At 35.1% G+C, this 23103-nt stretch overlaps 1 pseudogene; it reads left to right on the top strand.

Annotated features, from left to right (window-relative positions):
• The first annotated feature begins 511 nt into the window (after positions 1–511).
• On the top strand, positions 512–22463 carry LOC132120927 (matrix metalloproteinase-25-like; annotated as a pseudogene).
• The last annotated feature ends 640 nt before the right edge of the window (positions 22464–23103 follow it).

Consider the following 23103-nt stretch of genomic DNA (forward strand, 5'->3'; position numbering starts at 1 on the left):
AAATCATTTTTGATTTTCACATGATATGAAATTTATATTCATACATAAGTTATAAAATAACAGTACAAGCACCAATATACCATTCCACAATATCTGAAACATTGTCACACTACTTTTTATGCTGAATTTCTGGCAACCACATCTGACAGTGTTTTACCATAAATTGAACAGGATATTTATTTTTTTAAACTCTGCATGTCTTGACTACAAAAATAGTATTGAAAATTTCCTCCATTATTGCCAAGAAGAAGAAAAAAGGTTAACTGAACACATACATGAGCTAGTGTTACTACAAGATTAGTTTTCTAAGGTAACCTGTTATAAAAGGTCAATTATTGGCATGTCAGCAAAATCTATAAACTTATCATTCTCTCACATCAATAGTTCCTTTAAAACTTTCTGAATGAAAACAATTGAAGGTCAGAGGTCATACTGTGTCTTATGGACTCTAAATTAAATCAGTTCGTGTGTCCCTTCTTTTTATTCTGAGGCTGGAGTGGTCAGCTTCATGATGTTTGAGAGGATGACCATGCTGAATATCCAGAGCACCTCAAACTGGAGTGGAGCTATTGACTGGTACCATCAGCAGAACCCAGCTCTCACTCAGCACAGCACTGGTGAGACGTGAAACATCTTCAAGAAAACACTGAGATGGGTTTGACCTCTTCAAAAACAATTTGTGTATTAAAAAATAAATAATATATATAATAATATATATAAAAAAAAATATATATATATGAAATACATAAATTGTACACAAACATTTTAGTGCCTTATTAATGTGTCTTATATATGTTATATGCTTGTATGTAATTTTTGGACCGACTTTGTTTCTAATTAACTCAAATACATTTAAAAGAAAAGGCTTGCGCTTAACAGGAAAAGTTCCCTCAAAAATGAAAAATCTGTCATCATTTACTCCTCCTCATGTCGTTCCAAACCTCTGTGGCACACAAAAGAAGATATTTTGAAAAATATTGATAACCAAATTACAATTAATTAATTACAAACAATATTTATATTACTTATTATATATTTACTTATATACTTATATACTTTTTAATTTTACTGGAAATTCCGAAGAAGCTAAAATGTTAGACTATATAAGACTAAAATAGTAAAAAAAAAAAAAATTACTATGAACTAGTCCTTAAGAATTCATATAATGGTTCCCAGCTTTCACACTTTGTGACGTCAACAGACTGACTTTTTTTTCTACAAATTGGTAACATTTTTTTCCCCCTCGGTTTCAGATTGCTGTCTGGTGGAGATGGATGGGAGGATGGCAGAAGAAAGGAGGACATGGAGAAAGAGATGAGGGAGAAGAATCTCAACTGAGACTGCAGTTAAAGAGGAAACTCCAGCGCAACAGAACCAGCTTCACATCAGAGCAGATCGAGGCCTTGGAGAAAGGTAAGGAAATAGACAAAAGCTTAAAAAAGTATGAATTATATTGCATTAAGTGACATAAAAATAAATAAAGCAAGCATTTATTTAAAAAAAAAAAACTACTGAAGTTTATTTGTTAAAACACTCATCTAACAGTGTTTGAGAGAACACATTATCCAGATGTTTTCACACGGGAGCGACTCGCAAACAAAATTGACCTTCTGGAGGCAAGGATACAAGTGAGTGACTGTCTTTATGTTGACTTCGCTAAAGCATGAAAATAAATATGATAGATAACTTCATATTATATATTTGACCTTGATTGTTAGGTGTGGTTTTCCAATTGAAGAGCCAAATGGAGGCGCGAGGAGAATCTACGAAAGCAGAGGCGGTCTGGGGGCGGCACTTCCTGTTCTCAAACACACGCTCCACTGAGCACATCCTTTAACTCAGCTGTCTATCATCATCCGCATGGCAACAGTACAGGTGGGAATGGAGGTTTACAGAAATGAGAAATTTGCATATGTACTTGGCGCTTTTTTTTCCTCTACATCTATGTTTATGTTGGTTTGTTTTTAGTGAACTTAGAAACCCTTTATATATATATATATATATATATATATATATATATATATATATATATATGTGTGTGTGTGTGTGTGTGTGTACTTCCATTTTTGTACATTCATTGTCATAATGCTTTAATAAATAATTCTGTGAATTAATGATTATTCTGGAGAATTCATATGTACTCATTTAGGTGTGTGTGTGGTTGTGTGTGTGTATATGCGCAAAGTCGTGGCCTAATGGTTAGAGATATGGACTCCATATGAAAATATGGAATCCAAAGGTTGGGAGTTTGTGTCTCGGGCCGGCAGGGATTGTAGGTGAGGGGAGTGCATGTACAGCGCTCTCTTCCACCTTCAATGGCACCACTGAGGTGCACTTGAGGAAGGCACTAAACCCCAAAACTGCTCCCCGGGCACCTCAGCAAAAATGGCTGCCCACTGCTCCTAGTGTGTGTGTGTGTGCACTTTGAATGGGTTAACGAGTATGGATCACCATACTTGGCTGTATGTCACATCACTTTCACTTTTTTTTGGAGCTAAGCTGGACCTCATATGACTGTGTGTTTGTTTAGCATCCAGGCTCAGTCAAAGTGATAAAGCTCTCCCCAGTCATAACTCTCTTTCAGTCTACTCTGGGGTTCAGTTGAGACACTGCTGCTCATTGTATGAGATTCACATTTCTATACGTACTGTTATGTATTAGCACCCTCTCTATGGAAGCATATGGGTAGCAATATTCAACTTGGGATGTAATATGCAAAATGACAATGCAATATGTAAAATGACAATGCATTTCTGTATTTACATTTACATTTTCCAATACATTTGTGCAACGTTTGGTGCAAAATGAAAATTAAAATGAAATTACATAATTTTCATTTGCCATTTCATACACCAGTTTTAATATGTAAAATGAATACTAATTTTAATGCTTTATAAGTTGCAAAAGTAAAATGAAAATGTATTACAGAAAAGATTAGATATGTCTAACATTTTCAAGCAAAAACTGTGGCAAAATGATCATTTAAATGCTATTTTTCTGAAATGCATTAACACTCACAGTCAAGACACTTACGATTGCATTTTCATTCAATGTCCCGCAATGAATGTAGCAAAATTCAATGTGCACATTGAAAATGCATTCCGAGCCGATCACGTGTCCTGAAACGCTGCTTTCATCTGATTGGTCGAATCGCTCCACTCTTAGCACAGTCTTTTCATTCTTTCAGGCAGAATAAGAGTCAGTGCGAGTGAAGCACTTTAATGTCTGAAACCACCGCTCACTGTTAGCATAATATTTTAATCAGATGTAGCTGGGCACATAATTCGTGCTGCTGCGACTTGCAAGAGACCCCGTTAAAATATTTCTAGGTTGTATATACTGTATTGTATAAATATTGTCCCACTGATAAAAACAGTGCAAAGTAGTTCTGTCTCCTTGGATAACAGTGAAGTGGAAATAAATATAGTTAAATTTATGAAATAAAATTAAATAGGATTTTTTGTGAAGGTAAGTCTGGCCAGTTATACAGCAACACGAGTCAGACGAGTCTGAAGATCTGAGCTGAATTTGGTGAAACATTAAAGTTCTAGTCTGTGTCAATTACTCTTATAATAAATAATAATAATAATAATGTTACCCGTATTTTTCAGTATAAGTTGCATCAGTCCAAAAATACGTCATGACGAGGAAAAAAACATATAAGTCGCACTGGACTATAAGTCGCATTTATTCAGAACCAAGAGAAAACATTACCGTCTACAGCCGCGAGAGGGCGCTCTGGGGTAGGCTACAGGAGCACTGAGCAGCACAGAGCTAATTTTACTATTTTTATTTAGAAATGTTACTATATTAATTTTTACAATTAATTATTAATATCACACACACATACCTAGTGTCTTATGACTTAAAAGATGAGAGTGGTAAATGTTACAGACATGGAACTGTTCAGTCTATTATTGATTTTTATTTCCACTTCACTTTTATCCAAAGAGACATAACTGTTTGCACTGTATTTATCAGTGGGACAATATTCATACAATACTACAACCTAGAAATAATTTGCAGGTCGCAGCAGCACGAATTATGTGCTCAGCTACATCTGATTCAAATATTATGCTAATTAACAGTGAGCGGTGGTTTCAGACATTACAGTGCTTCACTCGCACTGACTCTTATTCTGCCTGAAAGAATGAAAAGACCGAGCTGAAGGTGGAGCGATTCGACCAATCAGATGAAAGCAGCGTTTCAGCTCCGCCCACAAGTGCGAATGAAATATTGAAACCATAAACCGAAATGATCAAAACGTATATGCACCAACTGTCTTGTCCATGTTCTCTCACTTGAATCCTCTTCTTGAGATTTGAGTCTCTTGACCTTCTGCAAGCCCCGCCTTGTTCACGCAGTGATTGACATAGCGTGAGGGGGCGGACACGTGATCGGCTCGGAATGCATTTTCAATGTGCACATTGAATTTTGCTACATTCATTTCGGGACACTGAATGAAAATGCAATCGTAAGTGTCTTGACTGTGAGTGTTAATGCATTTAAGAAAAATAGCATTTAAATGATAATTTTGCCACAGTTTTTGCTTGAACATGTTATACATATCTAATCATTTCTGTAATACATTTTCATTTTAATTTTGCAACTTATAAAGTGTTAAAATTAGTATTCATTTTACATATTAAAACTGGTGTATGAAATGGCAAATGAAAATTATGTAATTTAATTTTCATTTTGCACCAAAAGTTGCACAAATGTATTGGAAAATGTAAATGTAAATACAGAAATGCATTGTCATTTTACATATTGCATTGTCATTTTGCATATTACATCCCAAATTGAATATTGCTACCCATATGCTTCCATACCTCTCACAATGACAATGTGACAAGGTGACAATGAAACTGACATCAGTGATCACAAGAAAATCTAAGTTCATCTAACAGCATTACATCTATATTTGCCAAAATGCAAAGCAATAAGCACTTGAATGTACTTTGAAACAATTTTCTCTCAGAAATTTGAAATATCACAATTAATTATTAAGAAATGAAAAGTAAAACATTGATAATTGAATGTGTTACTTGTCATTTCTTAATAATTAATTGTGATATTAACAATTTCTGAGATAAATTTCATTTTTAAGTATATTCAATATTTTTTTTTATTGCAGTGCAGCTTACATGCAGTGTTTATTGTTTTATTTTTTGGCAAATATAGTGATGTACTAATACTGTTTATAGTGATATAGTATAAAATGCATACTGTAGTATGCAGAGTAGTATGTTGGTATATAATTCTGTTCTTCACTGCATTTCAATACTATTTTAAATAATTATGTTTTGGCATTTACAATCTGTCTGTCTGCCTGTCTGTCTGTGTGTGTGTGTGTGTGTGTGTGTGTGTTTTGCTCTACTAAACATTTATTTCCAGTCAGCACCTTCTCCATCTGCCTCCTCTTTGTGCATGCTGCCTCCCTCCCCGTCTGTGTCTCGCTCGTTTGAGACGTCGTACCCCTCTCCTCATCTACCATCTCCTCCTTCAACTAACACCAGCACAGGTGAGTCTACCAGCTATCTGTGTGGGAGCTAAACACCACAGTTATCCATCACAATATCCTAACAATTACTGTTTAAAACACTTTCAGTGCCCCCTTATCTACTTTATTTCTTGGTTTATTTGTTGACTGATTGTTTTAGAGGAATAGCTAACCCAAAAATGAAAATTTGCAAAAAATGTACTCACCTTTAGGCCATCTACATCTTGGATGGCCTGAGGGCGAGTAAATCTTAAACAAATTTTAATTTTTAATTTTTTTTGTGTACTACTCTTTAGAAGTGCATGCGTTTTAGGTTTGATTTCTCCAGGCATTTCTGTACCTGTCCAGATCAAAATATGGGGCAGTATTGGGCCAGACTGCAGTGAAAAGAACAGGGGATGTAGATGTCGCATTAGAATACTAAATAGGTATGTTTACAGAAGATTACAAAAAAAAAATCAAAACTCTGAGGAAAACAATCCTCTGATGGTTCAACCTAAAGGACAGAATACATAAATTTGACATGAACATTTATTTTAGCCATATTTTTAGATCTTATGACATCGTGCGATATTTGCTTCCGTTTCAGACAAACAGCATTGTATATGATTTATATACATATGAAGCACTGTGAAATGACATTTGTGCTGATTTTAAGCAAATGTCTCTTCAGAACTATTGACATGAGTTCCCGGCAGCAACTTCACAGAATTGGGAAGGATATTATGATGATTTAATAACATAACTCTGGCTTCTGCTTCTTTTACAATAATTCCCCATCTCTACACTGTAATTTCCCCATTAAAGTAATTTATTTGTTGTGATCATTTTCATAATCAAATATGTGATATATCACTTTTTAGGAATGTTTATGACCTGACCTTTTCACAAACCTCAATAAGCTTGAGACAATAGTGTTTGCATTAATTATTGACCAGTACACAATTGTTTTAAAATGCAGAAAGCAGTTAGTGACAATCACTTCATTTCTCTGAAAGCATCAGTGAATACTGTAGTCAGATTTATTCCTCAAAAATCGTCAGAAAGCATCTCATCTGGCAAGCCAAATTATTTTTACTGAACATGCTGTCATACAGTCATGACTCTGTGAAAATATGTTTGATTATTAAGAAATTATGTCTGTAATCTATAGTTTATGGATTGTGTAGAATGCAAAGATGTGTGTGTCAAGTCATTCAAGTCAGCTTTATTTATATAGCTTCTTAAAACACATTGTGTCAAAAGCAACTGAACAACATTAATGTATGTGTGTGTTTGTGTGTAAAGGAGAGAAATTGAGTATTTACAAAGGTCTGAAAGCACTAGTGAAATTCCTTGAAATTAAATACAGTTTAATTAAAAATTACTTTTCATTAAAAATTGAACTTAACAATAAACATTCATTTCAGGATGTCTTTGTACATCTCCCTTTTCCAAACAGCTTATAAAAGCTACACAATAATCCAAAAGTAATCAACACCATTCCAGTTCATCTATTAACATACATCTTGAGAAGCAAAAAAGATGTGTGTTTGTAATAAATGAATCCATCATTAACCCTCTGGGCTTCTTCATAAATGGGTCACACTTAGCTTCCTCCCGCCCGAAAACGGGCGAAGCCTTAAAATTGTACTTTACTTTTTCCCAGGATAACCAATCAAATATATTTTTGTTCTATAATGTTTTCTGATTATTATTTAGAATTTTTAGATTTTTTTATGATACTTTGCATTAATTATATAATTTTTTATGAGCTATTTTTTCCATTAGAATTAATATATCATTTTTAATTTTATATTTATTTAAAAAAAAAAATTCAATAAATGCAGCATTTCACATCAAAATAGAGTGCCAGCCTAAAAAAAAATGTTCCAGGAGAAGAACTTCATCTAGTGGCTTTAAAAAATAGCCACTTTTGTGTAATGTCCTGTACCAGCCTGTAGGCTGCCTATAGCTTCCTATATATCCTATATAGAAAGGCTTTTTGATTCCTTTTGTTGTTTTAGACATGATTTCTCTATCTTATTCGTTTTTTTTTATTTAGATATTCATTTAGATATTCTAAAAGATGATTACTTTATTTTCTTAACAAAAATGTTTAGATAAGTATCAGGTTTTGCATTATGATTTTATGTGGAATATTCTACAAATTTGCTGTTGCAGTCGCCAGTTTATCTGTGTATGTGTGTGTGTGTTTGTGTGCGTGGGTGTGTGTGTGTGGGGGGGGGGGGGATCTTATTTGCACTCTTGATGTTCTAGAGTGTCACCCCTTCATTGCTGTACACTTTTTTTCAGCACAGTTGCTGATCTGTAGCTTGTACCACCAAAAGTTTCTCTGAGTTTTCCTATTTTTTCGTATTTCCCATTCATTTCCTATGTCGCCCGTTTTCGGGCGGGAGGAAGCTAAGTGTGACTTTTTTTTTTTATGACCCTTTAACATATCAGAATCATCTCCTTGATTTTTTTGTGTGTTCATATAGGTAATACAACAAAAGTCACCAAGTTTCATCCCCATCCGATGAAGCAAAAAAATTAAACATTTCAAAACGTTCAAGAAGCCCAGGTGTTTAACTCTAAATAGTTGCTTCTGATCAAAATAACAGTCCATAATCTAAAATAACGTTTCCTGCAAATCAACCCACCTATTTGATTAGAGCTGCTTTGACTTATAAATGGTTCTTGATCTGTGCTTATTTCTCTCCTTATATACTCTCCTGATTCAGGCAAAATGACTTTTTCACAGGAGGACGCCATATTATGGATAGAGAACTTGTATTTTAGCCAGAAACAATGGTTTAAAAGTTAAAGTTTGAAGTTTGTAATTTTTTTATCCCTTTGTACTTCTATGAGGATGTTGTGTTTACTCGCTTAGTCAACCCATTTAATGTATTTATTAAATCCTTTAATAAAACTTAGCAATGATTAAACGTGAGTTGTAATGGTCTCAAATACAGCATCATCCCAATTGATGATAATTATTGTCCATTTAACCAAATAAGCATATAGTAATTTTTCACAGTACATACACACATGTAAATGGTTTCACTTAACCCTTTAATGTTCTGCTAAACCATTTGGTAGATAAATTTTTGGGTCCCTATATCTTATTGAAAAATGTGTAGAACTGAACTCAAGCTGATTGGGTCATCTCTACAACTTGGTTGAGGTATGCTATGCTCCAAACATTCACTAGAGGTCACTCTATTTTTTGACAGTAGAACATTTCACTTATCATGCTGCTAGCAAAATTAAAATTGAAAAATCACCTCTGACATTTGAACTATTTTTGGCTGTACTTTCAAAGGTGAGTTCGTTTTTTCAACATTTTATATCATCTAACACGTTACTTAACAGAATTATGTAAATTGATGCAAAACAGAAACCTCTTATAATGGTCAAATAATTTTTTTTAAACATGCTTGACCATACGGTTGAGTTGGCACTCTATGGTAAACCTTGGCATGGAATGACAGCTCAACCGCATGGTAACAGTTTGGTGAAGTTATGCTAATTTTATTAAAATGCACTATTTTCCATGGAATAAAAACACTGCTGTTCATGCATTGTTATCAATATGTTACAGTTATAATGTTATTATACTTAAATGGTTTAATATGTATGATTTTTGTAACATGCTGGCATTTATATATAATGGTGCATCATTTCCTTATTCCTGCGTTGTATTTCTGTGTTTTATCCACCTACAAGCACAGTGTGGATGAAGTCATGGTGTCTTATAAAGGCATAAGGGCTGGCAATCTCCGCCAATACATTGCCAATAAACCTGACAAGTGGGGCTTTAAAGTGTTCTGTTGTGCCAGTTCATCTGGCATTATCCATGACCTACTGCTCTATCAAGGGCCGTCCACCTTCATCAGTGTTGATCTAAGTGAGGAAGAGCAGGAGCTACTTCTAGGGAGCAAAGTGGTGACAACATTATGCAAAACCATAACACAGCCACCGCTTTCAGTTGTCTTCTTTGACAATTACTTCACTAGTTTCGACCTGATCCTGAGCCTGCACGCAAATCTGGGCATCAAGTGCATCGGCACAGCCCCATCAAACCGCATCGGTGGAGCTCACCTGATAGAAGACAAAGAGCTGATGGAGAGAGGACGTGGAGCTCTTGACTATAAGTCTGCTGAAGGAGTACATGCAGTCAAATGGTATGACAATAAATGTGTTACCCTCCTGAGCAATGCCTGTGGGATTGTGCCCCTTACAAGTGTCCAACGGTGGAGCAAAGACCCCTGCCAAGTCACGACGCTGGTACTTCCCCCTGTTTGGATATGTCCTTGACCTGTCCATCTCCAATGCCTGGCTGGTCTACAAGAGAGACTGTGGCCTACTGAAGGAAAAACCAATGCCTCTCAAAAGATTTCGCCTGGCTGTGGCTCACAGTTTGGAACAAGTCAACAAGGCAGCACCCAGAGTTGGCAGACCATCATCTGCCTCTGCACCACAAATGTCCTGTGAGAAGAAGTGCCTCCCCCCAAGACCCCCCAAACTACAACCAGATGTAGGCTACGACAACTATGGACATTTGCCACTTCATACTGACAACCGGGGGCAGTGCTGCATCTGCCCAAAGGGTGTGTCAAGATGGAAATGTGGGAAGTGCAATGTTTTCCTGTGCTTGATCAGAGAGAGGGAATGCTTCGCAGCATACCATTGAAAATAACGTGGCCAAGGTTCCCATAGGTCCTATTTTGTTTGCGCATTTTATTTGAAAGATGTTTCGTTTTTGAGTTCATTCAATGCAAGAACAAAAGTTCTTTGGAGATTATACACAGCAGAGCTGAGTTGGAGTTGGAGAGGGCCCCATATGTTTTTGACAATACAATTGTCGTTAAAATTGTTGGAATTTTATGCAGAAAATGGGAGCGAAGTTCTTTTGTTCAAATAAAATTTACTTGACATGAATTGTTTCATGGTATTTTTACATTTTCAACTTTGTTTTTGTCTTTGTAGGTATTAAATGATCATTTAAATGCTATTATACATTTATAATTATGTAATAGGTACTTTTACCATCAAGCAGCAACTCAACCATTTGGTAGAGGCCTATATTTAAAAAACTGGGTGGTATATAATTATTTATTTTTATTAATTGTGTTATTAGCGCCCCAATAACCTAAAAAATGCAAACAAGTAATGTTTCTCAGTACCAGCAATGATTGTAGGTGGGGGGAGTGAATAACCAGAGCTATCTTCCACCCTTAATACCACGACTGAGAGGAGACCCTTGAGCAAGGTCTCAGCTGCCCACTGCTCCGGGTGTGTGTTCATGGTGTGTGTGTTCACTACGGTGTGTGTGTGCACTTGGATGGGTTAAAATTCCGAGCATGGGTCGTCATACTTGGTCACACGTCACTTCACACTTCTATTTTACTAGTTTCATATTTGAGTCTACATGATGAGTCACTCTACAAGCTTTAAATAGTTTTAGTGAAGGAGGAATAAACCCAGACTATATAGCCATTACTACATCACTGTGTCTGGCTCGCTTCCTTTTTCTTTCGTTCTTTCTTTCTTTCTTTCTTTATTTCTTTCTTTCTTTCTTTCTTTCTTTCTTTCTTTCTTTCTTTCTTTCTTTCTTTGTATCTAATGAGACAAAAAGTCAGAACTGCAAGTTATAGGCTAAACTCAGAATAGCAAGATATAAACTATATAACATTCACAATTATCTTTAAAAAAAATTATTCTGTAGTAGAAACAAAAAAATATATCTTAGGTAAATAGGATTCAGATCAAAGAAAAAGTCAGAATCGCAAAAAAATAACTCTGAATTACGAGATGTAAACTCATAATTGCATTCAGAAAGTTGTTTAGAACTAACTTCTTTATCTGTGGATGAAACAAGCTTTCATAGACAAATAATTATCTCGAGTCAGAGTATTATTTGTATTTACATGCATGGGCTAGAAAATATATTGGCAATATTGTGTGCAAAATGTAAATTAGTCAATATTAATTCACTGTTTATTGAACTGTTGTATAAAAACAATATCAATGTGGGGTCACATTGGTATTTTTCCGGTCAAATTACATGGGCAAAAAAGTCCATTGTCAATTTTAAACATCCCACACAGAAGTCAATTTCAACCTAAGCAGTTTCTTTTGGTTTGCGAGGTGAATCTGAGTGACCAGCTTGAACACGAGCAACATCTGAGTAGGGAAATTTTTCTTTCTCAGGCAAAACTCATGAATGTGGATTCCTATTGATATCACACCTCGATATCAGTACACATTATTTAGAACAGCTGTTTTGGTGTGAGGTTGTTAATCGAAGTCCTGTTTTGCATCATTTACCACATTATGTGTCTGATCTACCTTGAGCAGGAGGTTGAAATTTGTCCCATGACAAAGAAAACTGCATGACTTTGCATCATCATCAGATGTTTAAACTTCTGTTAAATACATTGGGGCTTTCAACTTCAATAAAGTCAGTCTTCTAACTTGTTTTTAACACACACACACACACACACACACACATGTACATTTCCTGGTCCCCTGAGATCTTTTCTCCCTGCCACTGTTTCATCTAATTAATGACAGAATTATAATAAAGCACATAGTGATAATGTATATTTGGTATTGATTTTGTAAGCAATCTGTTTATAAGAGTGAAATTATAAAATATTGCTGAATACACATAAAATTTTTGGCTTGTAATTCTTGCAGTGCTTGTTTAACTGAGGGTGAAATCTCTTAAAGAGATAGTTCACCCAAATGTTTATATGTTTACCCCCAGAGCATCCAAGATGTAGGCAGTCTCGCGTCACACTGAAGGTCTGGAATTCATGGCAGCTTTCACTGGCCAAGGCCAGTTTTTTTTTTTTTTTTTTTGTATGTTTTAGCCATGATTCCCATCCACTTACATTATATAAGAGTGATAGACTGCAACGGCTTGAGCTAAAAATCTTGCTTTGTGTTCAAGTAACAAAGTCACCTACATCTTGGATGCCCTGGGGGTCAGCAGATAAACATCAATTTTCATTTTTGGGAGATGTATCCCTTTAAGAAATATGAGTGTTGTAACGGTTTACTAAGGTTTTAAACATCCGTCTCTTTCAGTTATGGGTGTGACTGCACCTTTAACCTAAATTGTGTCATGTGGGTTCTGGTGACTTTTGATTTATGTTGAGCAAAATGTAAGAACGGCAAAGGATAACTTGTTTTGAATCAAGGGATAGTGATAAAAGGGATAATTAATGGTAATATTAATTATGTACATTAATGCAGTTAAGTCATGCTCATTTGTGAGAGTGGGATTTTCTTATAGAGATTTTTCAGAATAGACAAACAGAGATTTATGTCTGTGTGTGTGTGATAGAGAGAGAGAGAGAGAGAGAGAGAGAGAGAGAGAGAGAGAGCACGCTTCTCATTAATTGGTCTGCGCTGCCTTGTCCTTACATAGATAAACTAAAGTAGCAAGAGTATGAGAAGACAAGAGCTACATTGACCTCAGAAAAAAGTAGATCCTTTTGATTGTCTGCAGCTGTTTATTTAATTGTATTCCGTCCAGGCAGATGACTTTCTCAGGATGTCTTTGGTTGGTTTACATGACCTGCGCTGTGCTTGCGTTTGTCTCTCCGGCTGATTTGGCTCCGATGCTGGACCAGTACTCTCAGGGTTTGGTAAGATGAGCTTTTCTCTGCATTACTATAAGTTAAATATTTTAATAAATAGGAAAACAAACATTGTGCCATATGTTCAAAGTGAGTTTGGGTTGTATTGTTCTTGATGTGCATATGTGAGCATAATTGTCCATGTGTAAAATCCCTATGTGTCAGGAATTTCTTGAATTTTTTTGAAGAGAAGAGGGGCATGCAGGGGCCAAAATGGGTTAAACAATATGAATATGATCTTAAATTGTGGACTCAGACCTTATATTTATGATTATATGCAGCTCTTCATTTGTCCATTTGTCATTTGTTGTTGTTAAACAACAACAGAATACAAAACAATGCTGATGGAGTGGATATTCACGATTGAAACAAAAAGAAAGAAAATACATTTTATTATATTAAAATAGCTACTGTTAGTGTAATTGACCACTTATTCTTGACAGCTTTTTTTTTTTTTTTTTTTAAGTTAGCCTCTCCAAAAGTAGGCTTTTGTTTCAGTTATTTATAGGCGATGCAGTCATTAAAGAGATAGAGAGGAAGAGAGAGTGTGGGTTTTTTTTTTTTTTGGACGTTTGCGTGAGAATTTCTTGTGTGTGGGAAAGACAGGACATCAGTGGTTTTCAAACTCTGACGTCAAGGACCTGTAAATATAATAATTCCTTTCAGGTCTGTTTTTACCTTGGTGCTAAAGATAAAGCTTTAATACTATTGGCTAAACCGATCTGGCAAACTACCAATATTGTCCGTCTGCAATACCGGAGGCCACAATTTTTCCGAAATGCAGTTGAAGGACCGCAGTTCTAGGACCCTAGTTTTTTGTGACAGTGCCACCTACCGAGTCAGAGAACCGCAGTACCAGGAAGGCATTTCCAGGACCCTAGATTTGGAGGAACGAAAAAAGTGCCACCAAGGCAGTATTTTCACCCAGTTTTAACTACTTAAGTGTTTTAGCGATTTGTAAAGGTTTATTTCACCCAAATACTACTTTCCTTATTGCAATTAAACCTGGTTCCTAGGAATGTTGAGTAATTATTGGGACTAAGTATCATAATATAATAACTCATCAAGTAAAATAAACAAGAAATCATGGTATAGTCTTTTCAGTCACTTTGATTAACCACATTTTCAAGTACAGAGGGAAGACACAAGGATGACTCTGGGGTAGATTTAAGATTGTGTATATTTTATAAAATAATATATTACAACAGTTGAACTTGAACACACACAAAAACAAATGTGTTCATGATGTGAACAACATAGAAAGAACCTCATGGACAACATCTTCACTGACTCCTAAGAGAGAGAAGTGAATGAAATAAGGAACATTTAGTTGAGCATGTTCTACTCTCTAATTTTAAATTTCATATTTAAAAGATCTTAGTGACCACACAGTGCACAAACATATACAATACAAAAATAATTATATAAATCTTCATACCAATTAATGTTCATAATACTGTTATTGCATACTGTTCAAAGATTTTTATGTTGTGGGAACAAAGGTTCTTGAAAAAATCATGTCAATAAAGCCCATCTGAACTGAGAAAAATAATAATAATAGAGGTACAAGAAATCTGAATAGATATAACATATTATTGACATGACTTTTCCTGACATTTAAATATTTAAAGCCCACATTGTGCAGCAGCACTACCTGCCACCTGGATTCTTTCCCCTCTTTTCTCAATTGTTTCTCTATCACCCTGTTAAATTCTTCAACTTCACTGAAATCGTAAATGGAGAATATAATCACTGCTCAGTTAACAGAAATAGTATTAATGCTTAAAAAATGATAGATTGGACAAAGGCCACTTTACCATAAGCATAAAAACCCAGTGGTTTCCACAGATCTGGCGTGGCAAGCCCTATTATCAACAAAAGGTAATATTAGTGATACTTGAAACATCAGCGGCTGTCTTCTTTTCTAGAACACTTCACATGATTCCTATGACTCAAAATAAGGATTAATTCATAAATAGTGGCATGGCTAGTTCAATCGAGAGAAATACGGGACACACATCATAACTGCTGCAAATTTGCTTTCCTTATAATTACGTACATTTCACTTTGACCTTCAATGAATTATCACAAACTTTGCAAAAGACATTTTGAAAGTCTTTAGTAGGCTATCATATAATCACCTGACTTCCAAGCAAGTGATATTCAGTGAAAAGTTGGGGCACCAGAGAAATAATGGCTTGTGAAGTGACATAAAAAGCAATAATTAAATGGAAATTAACACATTGAGTTGAACAATGCATTTTTATTGTTATTCTATAAAACATAACCAACACAAATGTATAACAATGATGTTATTAATTAACACATCCTTTTTGAGAATGTATTTTTGTAATTTCTATAAATTCAATAAATATATAATGTATATTTTATATATATATAAGTAAGTTAAACTAACATTTTAACGTGTAATTCTTGATTTCTCTTAGGATTGGTTGAGCAGGTATGGATACCTGCCCCCTCCGGACCCCCGCACAGGAAAGCTGCAGACTAAAGAAGGCATTGAGAGAGCCATCAAAGAAATGCAGCGTTTTGCTGGCCTCAAAGACACAGGCAAACTCGGTAAATTCAACACATGCAGGAAATGGTCTAACGGCATTTTTTTCAAGTCTTTTTCTGTTCTCTTTTCTTTTTTTACCCCCTACTTTCTGTTGTGTAGCATTTTCTGCTTCTTCTTTTTCTTTTTTTTTTTCCAAATCAAATTCAAATCAAATCACTATGTTTTAATTTCCTCATAACTGCACGTGTACTGAAGAGATTTAGACTGACTTTTTCCTCATGCTGTAGTTGGTGGCTTGTGAATGGTTTGGTCAATGCATCTCTAGAGAAAGAATTATTTATTTTCTCTCCTCCCCATATGGGTTTTTTTTCACGTACTGCAATGAGCTCTCTCTGAAGTCTGTAGATTGATTTGGGCCCTTCTGTCCTGTGATTCTCTAGACAGTGACACGCTGAAACTGATGAACACACCACGGTGTTCACTGCCAGACATTATAGGGTCTGAGGACAAGCTGAAAAAGCGGAGGAGGAAGAGAAGATATGCAACCACTGGGCTTCGCTGGAAAAAGTCTGAAGTCACATGGAGGTCTGCATTGTTAGATTAACATTGGTCACTGACACAGTCATATACAATCAACCTTATAAATGCAGCCACTGATTTATCTTTTTTCCTCTTTCTTGTCCTAGCATCCATAATTACCCATCTCTCCCTCCATTCCTCAAACCCAGTGAAGTGAACAATATTATGGCCTATGCCCTCAAAGCCTGGAGTGATGTGACCAACCTCGAATTTCATGCTACATCCTCAAACAAGCAGGACAAAGCTGATATCAAGATCTCTTTTGGTCGCTTGAACCATGATGATGGGTATCCATTCGATGGGAAGGGAGGGACACTTGCTCATGCCTTCTTCCCCGGGGAGGCTGATATTTCTGGAGATACACATTTTGATGATGATGAGAGCTGGACCTACATAGGTATAAGGCTTTACTAAATATTTAGTGGTTAATAGATGAATGATAGTCCCAAAGTTTGCAGAATATTTATGGATTAATCAAATTCAGTGATTTTGTAAATTGACTTTGTTTGCATTTATGAATTTGCATTTATTCCACAGAATATATATATTTTTTAATTATAATAATCATGTCATTTATTTCTATAGCGCTTTAAAATATAGATTGTTTCAAAGGAACTTTGCATTAATAAACAGGAAAATAAGTGTTAATGTCTTAAAATTGATCATTTATTAAATCAGTTCAATTTTAGCTGTGAAACAGCAGTTAGTATCATTGTCGGCTTGGGGTGTTTGACTTCTTTCATAACAAATAAGTATTGCTGTATATGTATTTCACAATTAATTACAAAGGAACACATTGCATTAAACATGAAAAAATAAAATAGTATTTTCTTGTAAACCATGATCTATATTTACATCAAAAAAATAAATGAAATAAAAATAAATACAATTTCTGTAAAGTGTGTAAGTTCAGCAGTAATGTACTGCCAGGTAACTTTATCCAAAAAACAGTGAGAAAAATCATTACTGTTAAAGTACATGCCATATTTATTTTAGAACGTTTGATTAAACGTTTACGTAGTTCGTGAAATATAGTCTGAAGACTTGATTTTAAGTAGCTGAAAATGGCCTCAATTGATGATTCACCCACTTATAAATGTTCTTTACAAATAAATGAAGAACCACTCATCTTATTCTCCCCATTTGTTTAGCTGACTGGGGCACTGATTTGTTTGCGGTGGCTGTGCATGAATTTGGTCATGCTCTGGGTCTCTCTCATTCCTCCACTCATCATTCCATCATGAGGCCGTACTACCAAGGTCATGTTGGTGATTACGCATCCTACACTCTTCCAGAAGATGATCGCTATGCCATTCAGTCGCTCTACGGTAGGAGCATGTTCAGAAGCTTTAGTTATCTGCAGGGGTGCATTAACGCACAGGCTTTAACAGGCTGAAGCCCAGGGGCCTGCACTGGGGAGGGGCCTACTGGCTGCTGGAACATTATATATTCTTTTATATTTATGAATATATGGGAGTTAGCAACAGTGGCAGCAGCATTCTGTTCAACAAACTCAACAACTCAACATTCAACAAACTCACACACTCACTTTTGGCTATATTTTCCCGTAATTTCCATTTATAAATTTTGGTCTCTGTTTCCAGCTATTTTTAGCTGTAAACATTTTCTTCCACATTGGAAAATAAGGTGGATAATTCTGCAGTTCCACAAGTGCCACCTTCTGGCAAAGAGTAAATTTGATATTTTATAAGATATTCACTTATATTCACATTTATGCAGAACAATGTTGTAAAAGTTAACTAGCATACCAATAAAAATAAAAATAATTCTAATTTGTCTTATATAATTGTCAGGAAGCTAAAAAAAAAACAATCAAGGGTAGGGAGGGGTGCCTTACATGATGCTGTAGCCCAGGGGCCTCTGGTTATTTTAAGGTGCCCTGGTTACCTGCTCTGGTAGGGATACTGTATAATAATGCACCCCAAACGTGCACCCCTACAAATATGTCATGATTCAAATCAGTTGAGATTTTAATGAATCACGAAACAGTTAGGGATGGGAGTTTAAATGAATTTTGCCTCAGAGTAGGGATATAAATGCTGCACTGCTTTTTTACATTTATTTTTTTACAGCAGTAACCAAGGAAACACTGTATTGCTGCTGTTCCATGAGCGCCACCTGTTGTCAGAGAGTGAATTTGTGTCTCATGCAGCCTTTCTGCTCTTTTTTTGTTTTGTGCAGGGTTTTATGTAGTAGTTTCACAAAGATAAATTCAGACCATTCTGTTTTTTGTTTAATCTATTTTCAATCAAAAACTCATGTATGCAGCATCTTTGTTTGGATTGTGAATAAAATGCAGTGGTTGTCTCTAATTTTAAATGGAAAGCACAGGCAAAGCCTTTGTTTATATGAAAATATTTGTATTATTTATTTATTTGATTTGGGTTTTGTTTTGAAACTTGAGTTTAGTTTAGTTTAGTTATTTGACCCAAATTAGTGTGCAGCATTTTGTCCAGTCAATATTAAAGGATGCCTTTTCATTTAGAATTTGTCTTCAATATTTTTTTTTAAATATAAATAACTAAATAAATAAATTGTGTGAAATCATATTGTGGAATCAGAATTGTGAACTGTATCGCATCGTGCGTTGAGTGAATCGTTACATCCCTGTGCTCTGGTAACTGTAATAGTTCATGCAGAAAAGAGTATTGTGGTCAATTTCATGTCATTTCAAACCTGTAAAACCCATGGAAGATTTCAAATTTTCTGAAATCATTCAATAGCTTTATTTGAAAAACTTTTTTTCTTTGTTATTGAACTATCATTTTAAAAAAGAACATGCGCCAAGAATATAAAAATAAATAAAAATTGTAAAAAAAAAATTTTTTTAGATCAGGCTTGGATCCTATTTCATTGTCTGTAACTGTAAACCAATTTTACCAGTTAATCATGATGCGCTGAGCTGACCATATCTAAAGTTTTCGCTGTGGTTTTGGTTTGTGTTTTGGCAGGAAGCAAGAGAAGCACATCAATACCATTCCCAAATCTTCCCACACCTGCCTTGCCAAAACCACCGAGACCACCTCAGCCCAAACCACCGAGACCACCTCAGCCCAAACCACCGAGACCACCTCAGCCCAAACCACCGAGACCACCTCAGCCCAAACCAACGAGTACACCTCAGCCCAAAATTCCAGTACAGTGAGTCATATTTACCAAGACAAAAAAAAAAAAAACACTTTGGCTGCATTACACTGATCAAAATTGACAGTAAGATTAAAAATACACCAAAATACAAAGCAATACAATAGTTTCTAAAAGGGATGATAATATATCAGCATATTACAATGATTTAAGGATCATGTGACATTGAAGACTGGAGTAATGATGCTGAAAATTCAGCTTTGCATCACAGAATATTCCACAATACAGATTTTACTCTATCAAATAAATGCAGCCGTGTTGAGAATAAGAGAATGCTTTCAAAGACACCCCAAACATTTGCACAGTAGCATAGATACACAGTGTGGAACTTCCCCAGCACTCAAATACATCAACTTAAAAGTGTTAATGGCCTCTGTGACCTCTCTGTTTATCTAGACCTGATCCATCAGTCCTGAACCGTTGTAAAGGAGATTTTGATGCAGTGGCAAACATCAGAGGAGAAGTTTTCTTTTTTAAAGGTATCCGATGACTCTTACAAATGCACAGATATTGAAAGGCAGATCATAGTTGATCATCTTAAAGGCCACTAGAAGCTTAAGATTTTTAATGTAAGACACTACAGGTGAACAGAGTAAAAAATTTAACTAATAGATATGACCATGCTTTCTCCAGCTGATTAATCAGAATATTATTAGAAATTTTCAGAAATTAAATGATTACATATTTAAAGATCCTTTCTCTAATAAAATATGCACTAATTTGCAAATTTCCAGAACAGAAATTTTAAGATGCAAATAGATAAAGTGCAATAAAAGAAACTTTGTCTGAAAGAAGACAAATTAGGGAAGCAAAATAAAACCTTAAAACTGACGATAAACACTGGATTTGCTTGTAGTGTCTTGCACAAAGGTGGAAGAGCATTTCGTTTTGTTTCATTCATTTTGCACTAGGTCTGTATTTCTGGCGAATGCAGCGACCCGGTTCTCTTGTGTCCTTTGAGCCAATTCTCATAAAAAACTTCTGGTTCGGTCTTCCTCCCGGCACTAACAAGATAGATGCAGTTTATGAAAGAAAAACGGATAGCAGGATCATCTTCTTCATAGGTTAGCTTCTTTTTATTCAATTTGAGCACAATGGAAGGACAAATCAATTTGAAAAAGCTAATTTCTGTAAGTGAATGTATAACGTTTTCCACACAGGTTCACAGTACTGGGTATTTAAAGACAACATGGCAATTTCTGGCTACCCACGTCCGCTGTCAGACTGGGGGCTGATCTCTCATGACGGAAGTGAGGTGAGGAGGGTGGACGCTGCCTTTATTTGGGCTCATAATGGAAAAACCTACATCTTCAGTGGTGGAGAGTTCTGGAGGTTCTCTGGGACTGAGAAGAGCTGTCCAGATGCAGATTACCCCAAAAACGCCATCCTCTGGAAGGGCATGCCTAGTAACCCCGATGATATCATCACCTGGAGAGACGGTAAAGTAGAGAAAGTCTGTTTACCTCAAGTGCATTTTCAGCTTTAGGCTGCTACATTATCAGTTTACTATAGCTATGAAGCTTTGGCTTCATTTGTGACCACTCAAATCAATCTGTAGCAGAATAGAGCACTGCAGTAATGATATATTTTGTAGGCCAATCAAAAGTTTGCATCACCCTGGTTGCCTTGACAAAAACCTATCAGGATTTTTCTATTTGCTTTCAGATTATTGCATAAAATAAGCTCTGTAACCAACAAAAGTTTATGATTCTTACACATTTTGTTCATTAGGTTAATCTTCACAAATAAGTAAAACTTGAATTTTAAATTAAACAAATTATATCACAGTCACATGACTTCAATGTCACCACAATTTAGGAATTTTAACTCTTTAAAAGACATTTGAAAGTTGACCCTGAAAGTTGAGTTAGAATAGTAGACTAGTGAGTAAACTATAAAAGTGAACTAATGAGTAGATGAGTTTACCTGTTCACTGTGATGACATTTAATGTCCCCATCAACCTCTGTAGTCCAGTTTAGACACTTGTTAGCTTTTTCTTTTTATCTTTTTTTTTATAAATAGTATTTCTAATGTTTTTTTTATTGTTGTTTGTTTGTTTGTTTTGTTTTTTCGTTTAAATACAACATAAAGTGTCAAAAATATCTAAAGTTTGTGTTCACCACAGACCTTATTTCAGAAATTAAACCAAAAACCCTTTCAAAAAACCCATTGACTTCAGGGGGATGTATCTGGAAGTGCTAAAATACGAACTTGTTTCCGGGTTTGTCTGCAAATTGTTTTTATTTTTTCATTTAATACTCATTGTAGTGTAATTTATGGAGTTATTATTCAATCATTTCATGAGTTAGCTGTACATTTTAGACATCAAAATGCATTAAAACCTATGGTCTAACTGAATCGTTCAATTTTAATACATTTTTGTATATCTTCAATTAAAATATGGACAATTTATATATTTATATGTCTATATTAAAGTCACAAAATAGATTTGACTTTCAGCTGAATCTCTTTTACTGGGTTTCTGCTTTGTCTGTCATTGGTTATTCAATTATTCAACTAAATTTTTAAAACACAATTAGAAACATTATAGGTTATTTTGTATTTTACATTAATGACACTTTAAAATGGGTAACACTTTAGAATAGGTTACACTATTTATTTGAAAAGTACATGTAAACATTCAATCTGATAATGTCATGCAACAAAACCATGTAGCATTAAAATATTTAATGCAGAATTACACAATGCAGTGTGCTGGCCACAAATTCTGGGTGAACTGATGAAATCAACATTTCTCCAACTTTGAATGCAATCTTAATGCATTTTATTCACAATTACTTTCTTCAGGAGATTGCTATTTCTTCAAGAACAACTCATACTGGATTCTGAAGAACGGAGAATTAGACAATGTCAGCCAGAAATCAACAGCTGTCGATTTGATGATGTGTCCTGAACCAACCAAACTTCCTGACAATCCACGTCAAAGAGGAGAGTATGACTGTGGCCAGAACAGAGCCTTACAGATGAGTGCTTCATCCTGGTTACTGTTGATCCTATTACTGCTTTATCCAGGTGTCCTTATATAGGGCCACTTTCAATAACAAGACAAAAGTCATCAGACTTATTTTTACAGACTCTCTCAAAGCACTTAAAGTGATACCTAATTTCCAAAAAGTTCTAAGATCAGCTTTACATGGTAAAAGACAGTTTTATTTTTGTTCTATGCAACTTTAATATACAAATATAGTAAAATTTATTATTTTGAGCTTGTTTTAGGATAAATTTGAAATAAAGAGGCTGAAATTAAATGAATGGAACTGTATACAGTAAATACTAAAAATAATTTCAGTAAATTTTTTCAATGCATGCTGGGGTTGGGCATTGCTGGCACAGTGGTTAACCAGAAAAATTTAAAATGGCACTTCATGCCCAAAAGGTTGTTAATCCTGCTGTATGTACTGTAGTTCTTATGATCTCTAGCTGTGATGACAAGTTGGATCCACATGGGGGAATTAACACACAGCAGGACAGAGGTTTACTACTTCAGCTTGTATAGGGTCATTGCATAAATTCACAAGGCTTGGAACTAATTTTTTAATCAAAAACGAAACATACTAAAACCTTCAAAATCATGTGATGCATCCAATGTGCTGATACATAGAAAATGTGTCAAGATCAATTATTTTCTTAAAATATCACACAATTCAAACATTTTCACTAAAATACTATCCAAGTTTTCTTATTT

The sequence above is a fragment of the Carassius carassius genome, chromosome 39 (assembly GCF_963082965.1).
Source record: "Carassius carassius chromosome 39, fCarCar2.1, whole genome shotgun sequence".
Classification (NCBI taxonomy): Eukaryota; Metazoa; Chordata; class Actinopteri; order Cypriniformes; family Cyprinidae; genus Carassius; species Carassius carassius.